The sequence below is a fragment of the Dermacentor andersoni genome, chromosome 5, assembly GCF_023375885.2.
Source record: "Dermacentor andersoni chromosome 5, qqDerAnde1_hic_scaffold, whole genome shotgun sequence".
NCBI lineage: Eukaryota > Metazoa > Arthropoda > Arachnida > Ixodida > Ixodidae > Dermacentor > Dermacentor andersoni.
This window is the reverse complement of record NC_092818.1, coordinates 171295368-171306961: the sequence shown is the minus strand read 5'-3', so window position 1 is coordinate 171306961 and position 11594 is coordinate 171295368. Positions and strand designations below refer to the sequence as shown.

General features: G+C 47.1%; 1 long non-coding RNA gene across 1 annotated transcript; it reads left to right on the top strand.

The window, feature by feature from the left end:
* Window positions 1–1151: 1151 nt before the first annotated feature.
* LOC129384823 (uncharacterized) lies at window positions 1152–8339 on the top strand. The gene is made up of 3 exons (XR_008612458.1): window positions 1152–1219; window positions 1297–1496; window positions 8194–8339. It is a non-coding gene; the product is annotated as an uncharacterized lncRNA (long non-coding RNA).
* Window positions 8340–11594: the final 3255 nt, after the last annotated feature.

Genomic DNA, 11594 nt, shown 5'->3' with positions numbered 1-11594 from the left:
GCCTCGTCTCGGCAGCCTTCTGCGTCGCACCATACCTCGAGCTCCTGCTGGTCTCAATTATGCGCTAACGGTGGCAGCGCTTGTCGAAGTTTCACGCTGCGCACGTTTCCGCCTTCGGCCGACTCTGGAAGCGCTGGCTTCATGCTCCGGGGCCTGAAAAACGTGAGGCACGCCTCGAGAGACTTGTAGCCCGACCCGCCTGCCGTCTCGGCAATTCCTGGCCCCGCTTTCGAGCTCCCAGAGTGTAAGTGACCGCCAGCCGGCATAACTACGTTACTATACGCCGACGACACTCCGGTCGAGCCGGCGCAGCCTATATAAGTCGCAAGTCGTTCCTGCCGAGTACTCGTTCTTTTGTTTGTGCGCGTTCCCACCCCCCGACGGCGCCTGGACTATTGAACTGTGGATAAACTCTTGAGCGTGGCCACTAACCCCAGGACCTGCGCGGCAACCCCTCGTCACGGCGAGCGTCGTCTCTACGAGCTTCGCATCGAGCGTCCTAAACGCTCAAAAGGCCTGTGTGTGCACTTTGTGCATTTTTTCTAGATGGTCTAGCTGGCGAGGGTGGCGCATGCCTTAGAGAAGTTAACTGTTTGTTCAGTTGCACTAGCTAGCGCTCACTATAGGGTTGTATAGCTGCACTACAAAATTCTGTAAAGTTAGTGTTGTTGCTTAGCTGTAAGCCCGAGGTTTCGTGGGCATGGCTTGCGGCCACACGGGTCTTCTCCGTGCCGGAATCGAAGAGGACGGGCCACGTGTTGCGGGGTGGCGGCGTATAGCTTCAGGTTTAGCTGACACACAGCTTAGCTCACACTAGGCAGGCTACAGCTGATAGCCGTCCTCTTACGACTGCGTCAGGGACATGGACCCATCCGAATGGCCTTGCGACCCGACCCCATTATTTCGTGACGGAGATAGCCCGCGCGCGTCAGTGCCATCGATCGAAATGTGGAATGACGGAAGCAAACGGCCTTCGGAAATTACCTCGCCAGCTATTAGGCACTAACCCGCTCTACGCAGCACCTCGACGCCGGACGTCGCCTGTTCTCGTCGGAGCTGGGCCGGGCAGCAGCTACAGTAAGCGGCCCGTTTCATTGCCGTTGTTGCTGTTCGTTTTTCGATGTGGGCTTACTGTCCTCGCTATTTTCCAGAGCATCACTCATACCGCGCGCGGTCTACCGTGTTCCCTCGTCGGTGTGACCTTGTGGCCCTGCACCGGGTAAATACCACATAGATGAATAGTACTACTACATCTGTGTTCTCGAGTGCTTAAAAAAAGCCTTGTTGTCGTTTCAGGATCCCGAGGTCCGCTTTCGAGATTGCGGACCACGAGTCGGAAGGATATCCAGTGTGCTTCTCCACGTTTGCCATCCTCCCAACGTCCCCCACCGGAGATGGCCTTGAGCACCTCTTACCGTGGCTGACCGCGTTGGCTCCTTTGCATTTCCACGTCCATGGCATCCTTCTGCTACGGGCGTCTTCGTTTGCTACTACTGGTAAATATCGCTTAAACATGATTCGTACTATCGCTGTGTCGTATTATTATTATTATTATTGTTATTATTATTGTTATTATTATTATTCATTGTTCATTGTTATTAATATTGTTCTTAGTGCTTTTCCCCATACTGCCGCTCTTGACTCTGAGCACAGCAGGTGGGATTACTTCAGGCACAAACGCCCTTAGTAGGAGCTGCAACGTGTGGCCGCTTTGCCAGTTGCTCGCATGTCGTGATACTGAACGCCATAGCGCATAAAAATTAATTACGCGGCTCCCACGCGCTGTTCGAATCGATGTAAGCGAAGCTTTCTTTACTGTTTGCGTTAATTGACGGCAATTGGCGACAATTTTTCACGTCGCATGCACTCTAGTGCCGAGTTAGTGTGATATGTTGCCTTGCGTACACGACTTGTTTGTCTACGTAGTACAAAGGACATACAGCGATGCGGGATTTGCTTGTGCACCATTGTTCATAGCTGGGGAGAAGGGTCGACACTATCATTGCCTCGCACGGCGAGTAGTAGGAGTGGTAAACTCTAAATAAATTATGGGGCTTTACGTGCCCAACCAATAATACGTGTGGCACTTTCCCAGAGCGAGGTATTGTGCCGAGAAGCGGGAGATTCCACACTGCGCACACTGTAATTAGCTCTCAGATGACCGCGGCGTGTTGATGACGCATGTTAGAACGATCGAGACCGGTGACTGCTTCAAACATGAAGGGTTTATTGAAGTAGCCTGCGGCAGGGAGCCTTTCTCGTATTCGTCTTCGAGTACTTTGATGAAGATATTTTACAGGCTCCCGCCTTCCAACTTGCATGAGATAGAGATAGGCATTGGTGGCATGTTTGAGGCACCCTTCAAGGATGTTGTTCGCAGCTGTTCCGAGAAATTATTTGCTGCCTTTCTGAATTAGACAAGCCCTTGTTATTTCGTCGCGACCAGGGTAACTTCTTTCAATTTGACACATTTTCCAATATGTTCTTCGACACGGTCTTAACACCGGCACAGTAGCACCTATTGAGATATTCGCGATGCCATCTCATCCACCAAGCTTCTACGAGTTCGCATCTGCTTCGCCGTGTTTCTTCGTCTCCGTTGTATGTTTGTCCACTTTGAAGCTGTTGGCGTCCGCCTATGTTGGCAGGTATCGGTGACATGGGCTCATTAGGTTCGCCATGCACTTATGTTAACGGTCAATTGTTGAGCGCTCCTTCAACTTCTGCTACAATTGTGCGTGGCTGCTTCACCGTAGTTGTACTTCTTGAGATTATTTTTCGCATCGATGTCTTCAGGCTTCGTGTAGCACTCGATAAATCCTCCCACACCTCCACGGGGCGCACTCATCTATTGTTTTCCATTGGTGGGTACTGCAGTAATCCTTCGCTCATTCGTGCCCAACAGCTTCAAGCATTTCCTTCTCGGCCTTCGTAAAGGTATACTGTCGTTGTACGAACAGATTACGGCAGGTATACCCCGTTGTGCGGTGAATAGCCGGAAAGCTTGACAAAGAAAACTGTATATCGACATGCCATTGGTCATCTCCAAGTGTACTCCTCTCGTTGCCGCGCAGGTGAAAACTTATTGTTCCACAATGTCGTATTTGTTTTTCGCATAGTGTTCCGGTGAGGTCAGCTCCTGTGACTTGCAATTACCCCGATTCGTTGACTCTGTCCGCCGGGAGGGGGAGGCAGAATTTAATTGGCCTGTCTTGTGTTACGCCTCTTGCAGACTATGCATTCATTTAAGACATTTCACAGCTTGACGACCCTGCAATATTCGCAACATAACCCGCAGTTGCGCTAGCTTTGCTTGCAAACCGCCGTGCAATATTTGAATATTTGATCAACGTGACGTATTGGCGGCTCAGTGAAATACCCGTCCTTAGGAAATACGATGACGTGCTGGCTTCGATTCTCGGCTGTAATGCAACTCTTGTCTGGCGAGTCCTTTGTTGTGACAATACTTGTCCATTTATTTTAAATTACTTAGCGCTCGAATCGGCATTGCCACTTGGCTGCCTGAGTAGTACTTTTGTGGTATCCAATGTCTCTGCAATTACCTTTTCCTGTAAACGGCCTTTGTGATCTTGCGTTGTCTATGAACTTGAATACCCATGGTGTTAATCTTAAATGCCGCCCGTATGACGAATTTGATTTACAAGATTAGCTGATTCTCTTGTTCCTGTGCAGGTGTGACAATGCGCTTCGTGTTAATCGTCCATCTGTACATTCGTGTGAATCACGCTTGCTCTTTGCGGCTCCATGGATGTAACTCATTCGGGTCCATGCCACCCTATTTTCCGAGTCCGTCAACGTCTTTGCGCTCCCCCCAGATCCCCCCAGATTGTCTTCACCTTGAATGCACGACTCGGTCGTTTGTGTTTTCTCTTAATTCTGCGACTCTATTAACAAATGTATCCCCTTTGCTTGTCTCTCTGATACAATGAAGTACAATCATTGAGTCGGTCAAGCAGGCTGCTTCAATTCTTGCGGTGAAATGACTTTTGATGTAGGCGCCTAGCCTTGATGCTATCACCGCTGCCATTAGCTCAAGTCTTGTTAAACTTGGCTCTTTGACTGGAGGAGGAGGAATAAACCGTTTTTTTGTACAACCGGCACTTTATGATGACCGGGCCTAAGCCTCCCATGAAGGGACGTCGAGGGCTTGCCTCGCCGCCGCCTCGCGGGTGTGCTGGGTCGCCCAGGTTTTGTCGTCGAGGGCGGAGCTCCACAGAGCCTCATGTAACCTCGACGAGAGTCGTGGTGTTAGTCTGTGTGGTTGGAGCTGCGTCACTTTTCGCTGTCGGTAGGCTTGACTTTGTTCTATCGGTTTACACGACTGCCAAGTATAGTGCCGCTTCCTATGCTGTTGGACTTCCGTCGACATACAGCTTGTATGATTGTTTTATTTGATCCTTGCTTGCGTAGTATTGGAGAACTAGGACTAGCAGCTCCTTCGTTTTAGACATCAGGACCCTCCACTAGTCGCATTCTCCTTTAAGGAGTGGCTCATCTCGCGCATCGTCACTTCTCTAATTTTTGAAAGCCTATCTCTGAGAGTATCGTAAAAGGTGACAAGCCAAGTGCATCAAATCTTTCCTGCTGCTTGTGCAGCAATGTCCTTTTGGGTAAGTACGTTGTTGCTGGTAAGGATACACACTTGTCCACAGGAAAGGATAGCACGTCTTTTGAATACTTCCATAAAATGGCAAGTAGTATTGTGTATCCTTCCAATCGAATCCCTACGTGATCGTCGCCCCTTCCGTTTTCATCTATTTTACTTAGGATCTATTCCTTAGGTGTCCATTTTCTGAAGTTCATCGCCGCCTCTTTGATCAGTTTTGCCGTTTTGTACCACTTGACAGCACCTTAAAATGTTTCGGCCCCTAGGATTACATCATCCACGTAAATCTTTCTGTGCTGGTTCTTGCATCTCCAGATTTCTCGGCCACTTGTTTCAAATGGTGCTTGATTGTAGCTACCATGCAGAAAAAACGGGCTCAGGGTTTTACCGGAAGTTACTCGTCATGCGGCAGGTTCGTACTTCATTCCGCAGCTTTTCCTCGTATCGTCATGTTCCCACCAGAGAAATCTCATGGCATCTGTCCTCTTAGTGGATTGAAATTTGTAGGAATGACTTTTCAACGTCCCAACTAGGGCCACCTTTTCCTTAGAGAATTGATGTCCTGCCTCCAGATAGTCGTGTCGTGACATGCCTTTCTGCTTGTGCGCAGAGGCGTCGAATACTACACGCAGCTTTGTCGTGGGTCGATATTTTCGAAAGCTGTGGGATGTGGCATGTGATACCACAGCGTAGTCAGTTCTGAGGATTCCTGAACATCTGCGACTGACTCCCAAGGTCATATATTGAGATCGCGTGATCATAGCGACTTGCATAGCTGTTTTCATTGCTTCTTCTGACTTGAACTGCACCAATAACTCCGGTGGAATTGCTCTCTTCAACGCTGTCAACATCGAGGCGTAACTGGCACTCGAATCACTGAACGTGCAGACCGACAATCTGTTCAACTGCTCTACGTGCACTATCTTGCGTAGTTAATCAGTTTCTTGCACCGACCTCACTTTCTATAGACTCAAGAGCACTCATGCGCAGCTCCACTGATCGTTAACGATTTCCGAACGTTGTTCGTAGTATTTTTATCGCTTCATCGCAACTTTCATATGCAGATAAAGCAATAATGTCCTTCTATTGCATACGCTGCCTTTCCGGTTAGAGGTGCTAAGAAACTTTTGTCCCTTGCTCATGTTGGGGTCTGAGGTGAACTGCTCACTCGTACTGAGCCCAGAAGCGATTCCACTCCAGAGCTCTTCCGCCAAACTTTGTCATTTCCAGATTGGGTAGCTTATGTATTTCCCTTGCATCGTGTTCTGAACTTGGTAATGCCACCTGCGTTGTTCTATTGTTCAAATCCAACTGTATGGCCTCTCGAATTCTGAGCTCTATTGTAGGCAAGATGGTCGTTATTTTCATGTCGTACTCTATCTTTCTGTTATCTTTATCTTTCTATTCTGTTACAAATTCCTCCATTTGTTCGTTGGCGCTGTTCAGGCTTTCGCTTATTCTCTTGCGTTGTGTGCAACTTTTGTCTGTTAATTGCGTTGATAAGCTTCGTGATCTGGGGGCGAAGCGCTTTGCTTTTCTTCGTAACTATATACTTTGCTCATTTCTAGTAGAGCAACAATGGCGTCTTGCTTGACAGTGAGCTGTTCCGATGCTTATATATGGTCTTCTCTTCGGTCTCCTTGCCCGATCCGCTGCTCCCAGTTTCCTTTTCTGCTTCTTTGAAGGTTAACCTTCCTTATCGGCGGGGAGGTAGTATGCTGGTTCACAGCACCATTGTTGAAAACGATAGACCGATGACTGCTTCAAATGTGAGTGGTTTATTAAAGTAGCACGTGCTCGCGACAAGGAGCCGCTCTCTTGCTCAGACTTCGAGTGCCTCGATGATATTTTACAATAATTTCCATACTGTCACACATAGCCTCAGCGGGGGATCGGCCAAGAAGTGGTTGGTGCAATGGCACATGTACAGAACGGGTCATTGCCGAGGAAGCAGCCGGTACAATTAGACACCAACAAATACAATCCTGCTTAAGATGTCGCATTGTGTAGCGCGGTTAATTACGCGAGAGAACGTGCACTCACCTGTTTCCGTCAAACACGCCGGTATGAACAGCTTCAAGAAAGCTTCGTTTCACAGAAATTCCAACATGTTCGACGACTGAATTTGTCTCCAATGACACTGTTTTTACGGTCGCACCACACAGGTATGGCCATTGCTGTTGCATAGGTTGTCGAACGCGAGCGACGCTTCCTCGTCTCTTACAGATTCATTAGTCCCGTCCCAAGCTTCTGTGTTTTCGTGCTTTTCCTGCCATCTTCCTCGATAAACCATATCCGTATTTTTCAATTTGTAACCTCATTCAAATATCCTTCGTGAATTCGGGAGCTTACGTATAACAGTTTGCTTTGCCTTTCGTCTTACCTTGCATTACCCGTGGATGCGTTCAATAGTGACCGCTTCCTGACCAACCATGTACCGATTGTGTAAGCCGGAGAGAGCTCGTGTGTCTCTTGCCTCTTTACCGCTGAGATGATGGAAGGTTCGGCGCTGCAATTCGCGCTTGCGTCTGTCGGGAATGGCTCGGCTGCTCTGCACACGATTCCACGTAACTTGGCTTCCCGCTGTCAATAAACCCCATAGCAACGGGATCTTCTACTTGCGTACTCGTTTGCCATAAACGCCTTGTGCCATAAACGATAAAATTTGACAACCTACTGACCATTTTCTAGATGGTCCATTATTTTGTTTCAATCATTCCATTCATACTAAACCTAGATTTCGCAAGCATTAAATTTTTTTGCAATATCGTTAACGAATTTCTCTTATTCAACCAGTCTCTTTTCCTTAATATCGACAGCAGTTTCCTTGAGTTCCATAGCGATCTGCTTAAGGGCTAGTCCTGGGTTGGTTTCAATGTACCCTCGCATAAGAAGTAAGCTGAAGTACAGAACCGTGTCGATCACAAAGAATGGTCGTGGGAAGCCAGCGCTAAAAAGGTATTGCTCGCGCTAACACACGTACCACAACGTTCACCCACCTTAGTGGGTTCATTTGAGACCCGAGTGCAGGTAGCGCCGCCATTCCCGGTCACCACGGCGTTGACGGTGCGAAGTTTTCAAATTCGGAGGTATGGTTGCGCTATGTCGATATCTGCAGAGCCGTTCAGAGTCGTACCACTTAATCGGACAAAAAGTGTAGCAGGGAGCAGCATGTGGCGATGTGCTCCTGCGCAGCCAAAGTCGCATCGAACCGCACCGCTTGTTCCACGGGCACCGGTAGATCCCGCGCGAACATTAGCTGCAGAACGTAGAACTTGGCAGTTACGAGGTGAGTGCTGGTAGCAATGCCATGTCCATGCCTTATTGAACAAGCAACTAAACCAGCCATCAAGATGCATACACAGTCCAAATAAGTGCACAGGACGATGCTTGTTGAGTCGCTTGATAGTAAAAAAAGAGCACCGTCCTATGCTCTGCTTTGGTGTGTATGCGCCTGTTTAACTGGTTCAATTCCTCGTTCGGTATGCACCAACTCCCCCAGCACTTAGCCTTACTGTATCCGTGCCTTATTGTTCCGGAATCTTGACCTGTGCTTTCGATTGCAGCCCACCTGTAAGATGGATATCCAGTGCGCTGCTCCACGTTTGCCATCCTCCCAACGTCCCCCTCAGGAGATGGCCTAGAGCACCGCTCGTACCGTGATCGTCCGCTCCCCTTCACCGGTGCGGTCTCGCTGGCAGACGAGATTGCTCGTCGCCCTGCTTTGCTACGGGCAAGTACCTGCACAGACCACTCGTACTACGGCTGTGCCCTCGAGTGGTCGAAAAATGAGCCTTATTGCTTCAGTTCGTTTCAGATTCGCCTTCCCTTTCGTTACATTAATTCGTTTGATCGCTTGGACAAGTATACGACCAAGGAAATAGAATGAGGAAAACCAGGGAATACAAGTGCTTGTCGGTAGCTGACTAAGTCCCTGTCCTCAATATTTTGCATTCGAGCAAAAGCGCTAACCTATCATTGTCACTCAAATAAAATATGTAAGTTTTTATGCACTCCATCAAAATTCACTTATTTGGACTACCATTTCATAAGCAAGCATGAAATGCATTTACTATGTAGTAATTATAATTAAACACATCACAACACTAAACAAAGCTTAACGTTCTGTCGGCCATTACTTACTTATTTATTGATTCAGTTACCTCACAGGCTCCCGAAGGAGTATTGCGTGAGAGGAGGATGCAGGGAATTAGCAAAAAGAAAGGAGTACGAAGAAAGTATGCATCGTTAGCGAGTAAACATGAAACAAGTCTCTAACAATGTTAAGGCAATACAAAACATTTTTTAGGCGAAGAAAACCCTACTAACCGTTTGTTGCGTAAACTTGGATAGCTCAGGAAAACCTGGCATCTAAAAAGCAAACAGAAAAAAAACTTTGTACTACCTAAGCGTAGGGGAAAAAATAAGGATTGGTAGCTTGCTGGAATGTCTCTAGGACTTGGCTTGCTGAATTTAAGTTTCAATATTACAACCATTCCCGACAGCGGGTTTCAAGAGGTCAAGGCTGTCTGCCGTAATTTGTCCCTGGTTTTACAATTTTTTTATAGATCTCTTAACCTCAGTATTAATATGTCGTCAATATGCACGTGTGTGCTTGGATTGCGAATAGCAATTTGTAACCATCTCGGGAATCCCTAGTAGTCTGTTCTTCGGCAAGTTTAAAGCGAAAGGAAATGCTTTATTTCGTCGTTCGCCTTTTTAGTACTAGAAGTTGTGCCCCACATGACAATACATACTGCATCTGTGATCGTATCGAAGATGGGCTTGACCTGCATTTAAGTGGTATTTGGTCTCGTCCTTCCTAAAGCACCTATTCTACCAGATCGCTTCACGTTTAAATTGCCAGCGTGGTCATTCCAAGGTAGTGATGAAAAGCATCCAATATTATACTGTTTGTCCGCTCTATAGATCACTGCCGCTAGACCTTAAGGGTTTACTCCCATGCTTCGAAACCTTAAAAAAATATTCACGTTGCTTCGCTTTATGTGCTTCAATTCAATTGAAACTCGTTCACATATGGCACCTTTGACAACTCCCTTAACCACTGGTTTGATTTTATCCGTTAAGTCGGCGCTAGACGAAACAATTCATGTCATCCGCGTACAAAACCTTTTTTCTATTCGTGGAATAGTAGCGATATTTACTTCTAAAGCAAAAATAAAAGCTGCCCTAAAATACCCTTGTGATACACCTTTAGCCATTCACATTTGCTTGGAGATAGATGCACCCATGAAACCCATTGCTACCATTTTGGAGACATTCTAATTAAGCCCCCCCCCCCCCCCCCACTAATTCTGTAAGAAAACTCCCTGAAAAGTGCTTAGTATTTGACTTCATCAAAGGGCGATCTTAGGTGCAGAAATATTCATGCTGCATTCAACTACCTTTGTATGTTTTATTATTGCTTCCTTTGCAACATTCGTAGCTCAATTAACTTGTCCCGTTCAAAACTCCACTGGTGTCGCAAGATCACTTTCATGCTTTTTCAAGAAACCGAGAAACCTTTTTTCTTTTTTGTGCAAAACTCTTTCGGATGGTCTCGTGGAAATGCTCAGTACGGAAACTGTCTTTTCAGGATCCCGACGTGTGCGTTCTATTGAGGCCCATGATAAGTTAACCAGTGGGCTGCTCCCCGTTTGCCATCCTCCCAACGTCCCTTTCGGGAGATAGCCTAGAGCACCACCCGTACTCTGGCCGACCGTGTTTAATTACCGTCCCTCACCCATGGCGTCCTGTTGGCAGTCCGAACCTTGCTCCTCGTCCGCCACTACTGGTGAGTATCGCGTACTGACCTCTCGTACTTTGGCTCTGTCTTCAAGTGATCAACAATAAGCACGCTGCTGTTTTCGTTTTGCAGATGACCGTTTTGGATGGCGGTGAGCGAGGAGGACGCCCGAGGCAGTTTTGCCAAAAGGTGGGCAATTTTACGTATTGTGCACAATATGTCCGAGATCTCGGGGGAAATATTATTCTGTCAATGAAAAACGTGTTAAATTTTTTTGACGTCGGAAGTTATTTTTTCGCGTATTGTGCTGCAGTGTACAAAGGCGTGGCAGTTAGGGCGAGTTGGTATGTCATGACTTTTTAGGCTTGTAGCGCAGCTCAGAAAGGGGAAAAAGGTGGAAGGGGTACTGAGAGGGAACGTTCACTCTGTTCTCCGTTCCCTTTCATTACCCCTTCCACCTCCCTTTTTGCTCTTTCTGGGCTGCGCTATAAACCTAAAAATGCAGTGTACAAATATGGGCAATAGTAGTTGTTTATCTTAGCAGACAACTGAAGTCCATGAGACATGCCTGCATTACTACACGGACGCTATTTTGCGACATTTCTGTATGTCGTCTTACGGGTGGCCAGCTTCGGTTACAATGACACGCATTATCAAAGGCTCACGTAAGCGAGCTCGGCCACTTTTTATTGAGTCTCCAGTGCGAGTAAGACTAAATTTTTAAAGCGGTTTCAGCAAAGCGGTTTAGAGCTTTCGTTAAGGCGCTGAATTTCTCCACTACGGAGTTATGACCACCAGTTTCATACGTTTTGGGTCATGTGTTCAGACAAAACGTGGCCATGTATAACCAACTGAACATCGTGTAATTTTTATTTTCTAAGCCAAGTATGACGCTTGAAACATGCCGATGAGGAGCGGGAAGTGTAGCTTATTTAGATAGCTTTCTTGATTGCTATTATATATTGTTTGGACGCGTGAATAGCTGTCACTACAACTCGATGTCAGAGGTGTGAAAGGCATTTTATCAAGGCGCTGTACCTAGGTTCGAAACTCCCCCCTTTTTTTTTAACTGCCGGCCACTCAGACGCACATATCTTGGACTCCTTCGTGCTTGTTTAGCGTTTCCTTGTCGAATGGGTTTTAGTTCAGTCGGCTCCAGTGAATTTGGCCACAGGTTCTCAGCAAGCGACTTCCTCACAGCGTATAGATGCTTTTCTGAAT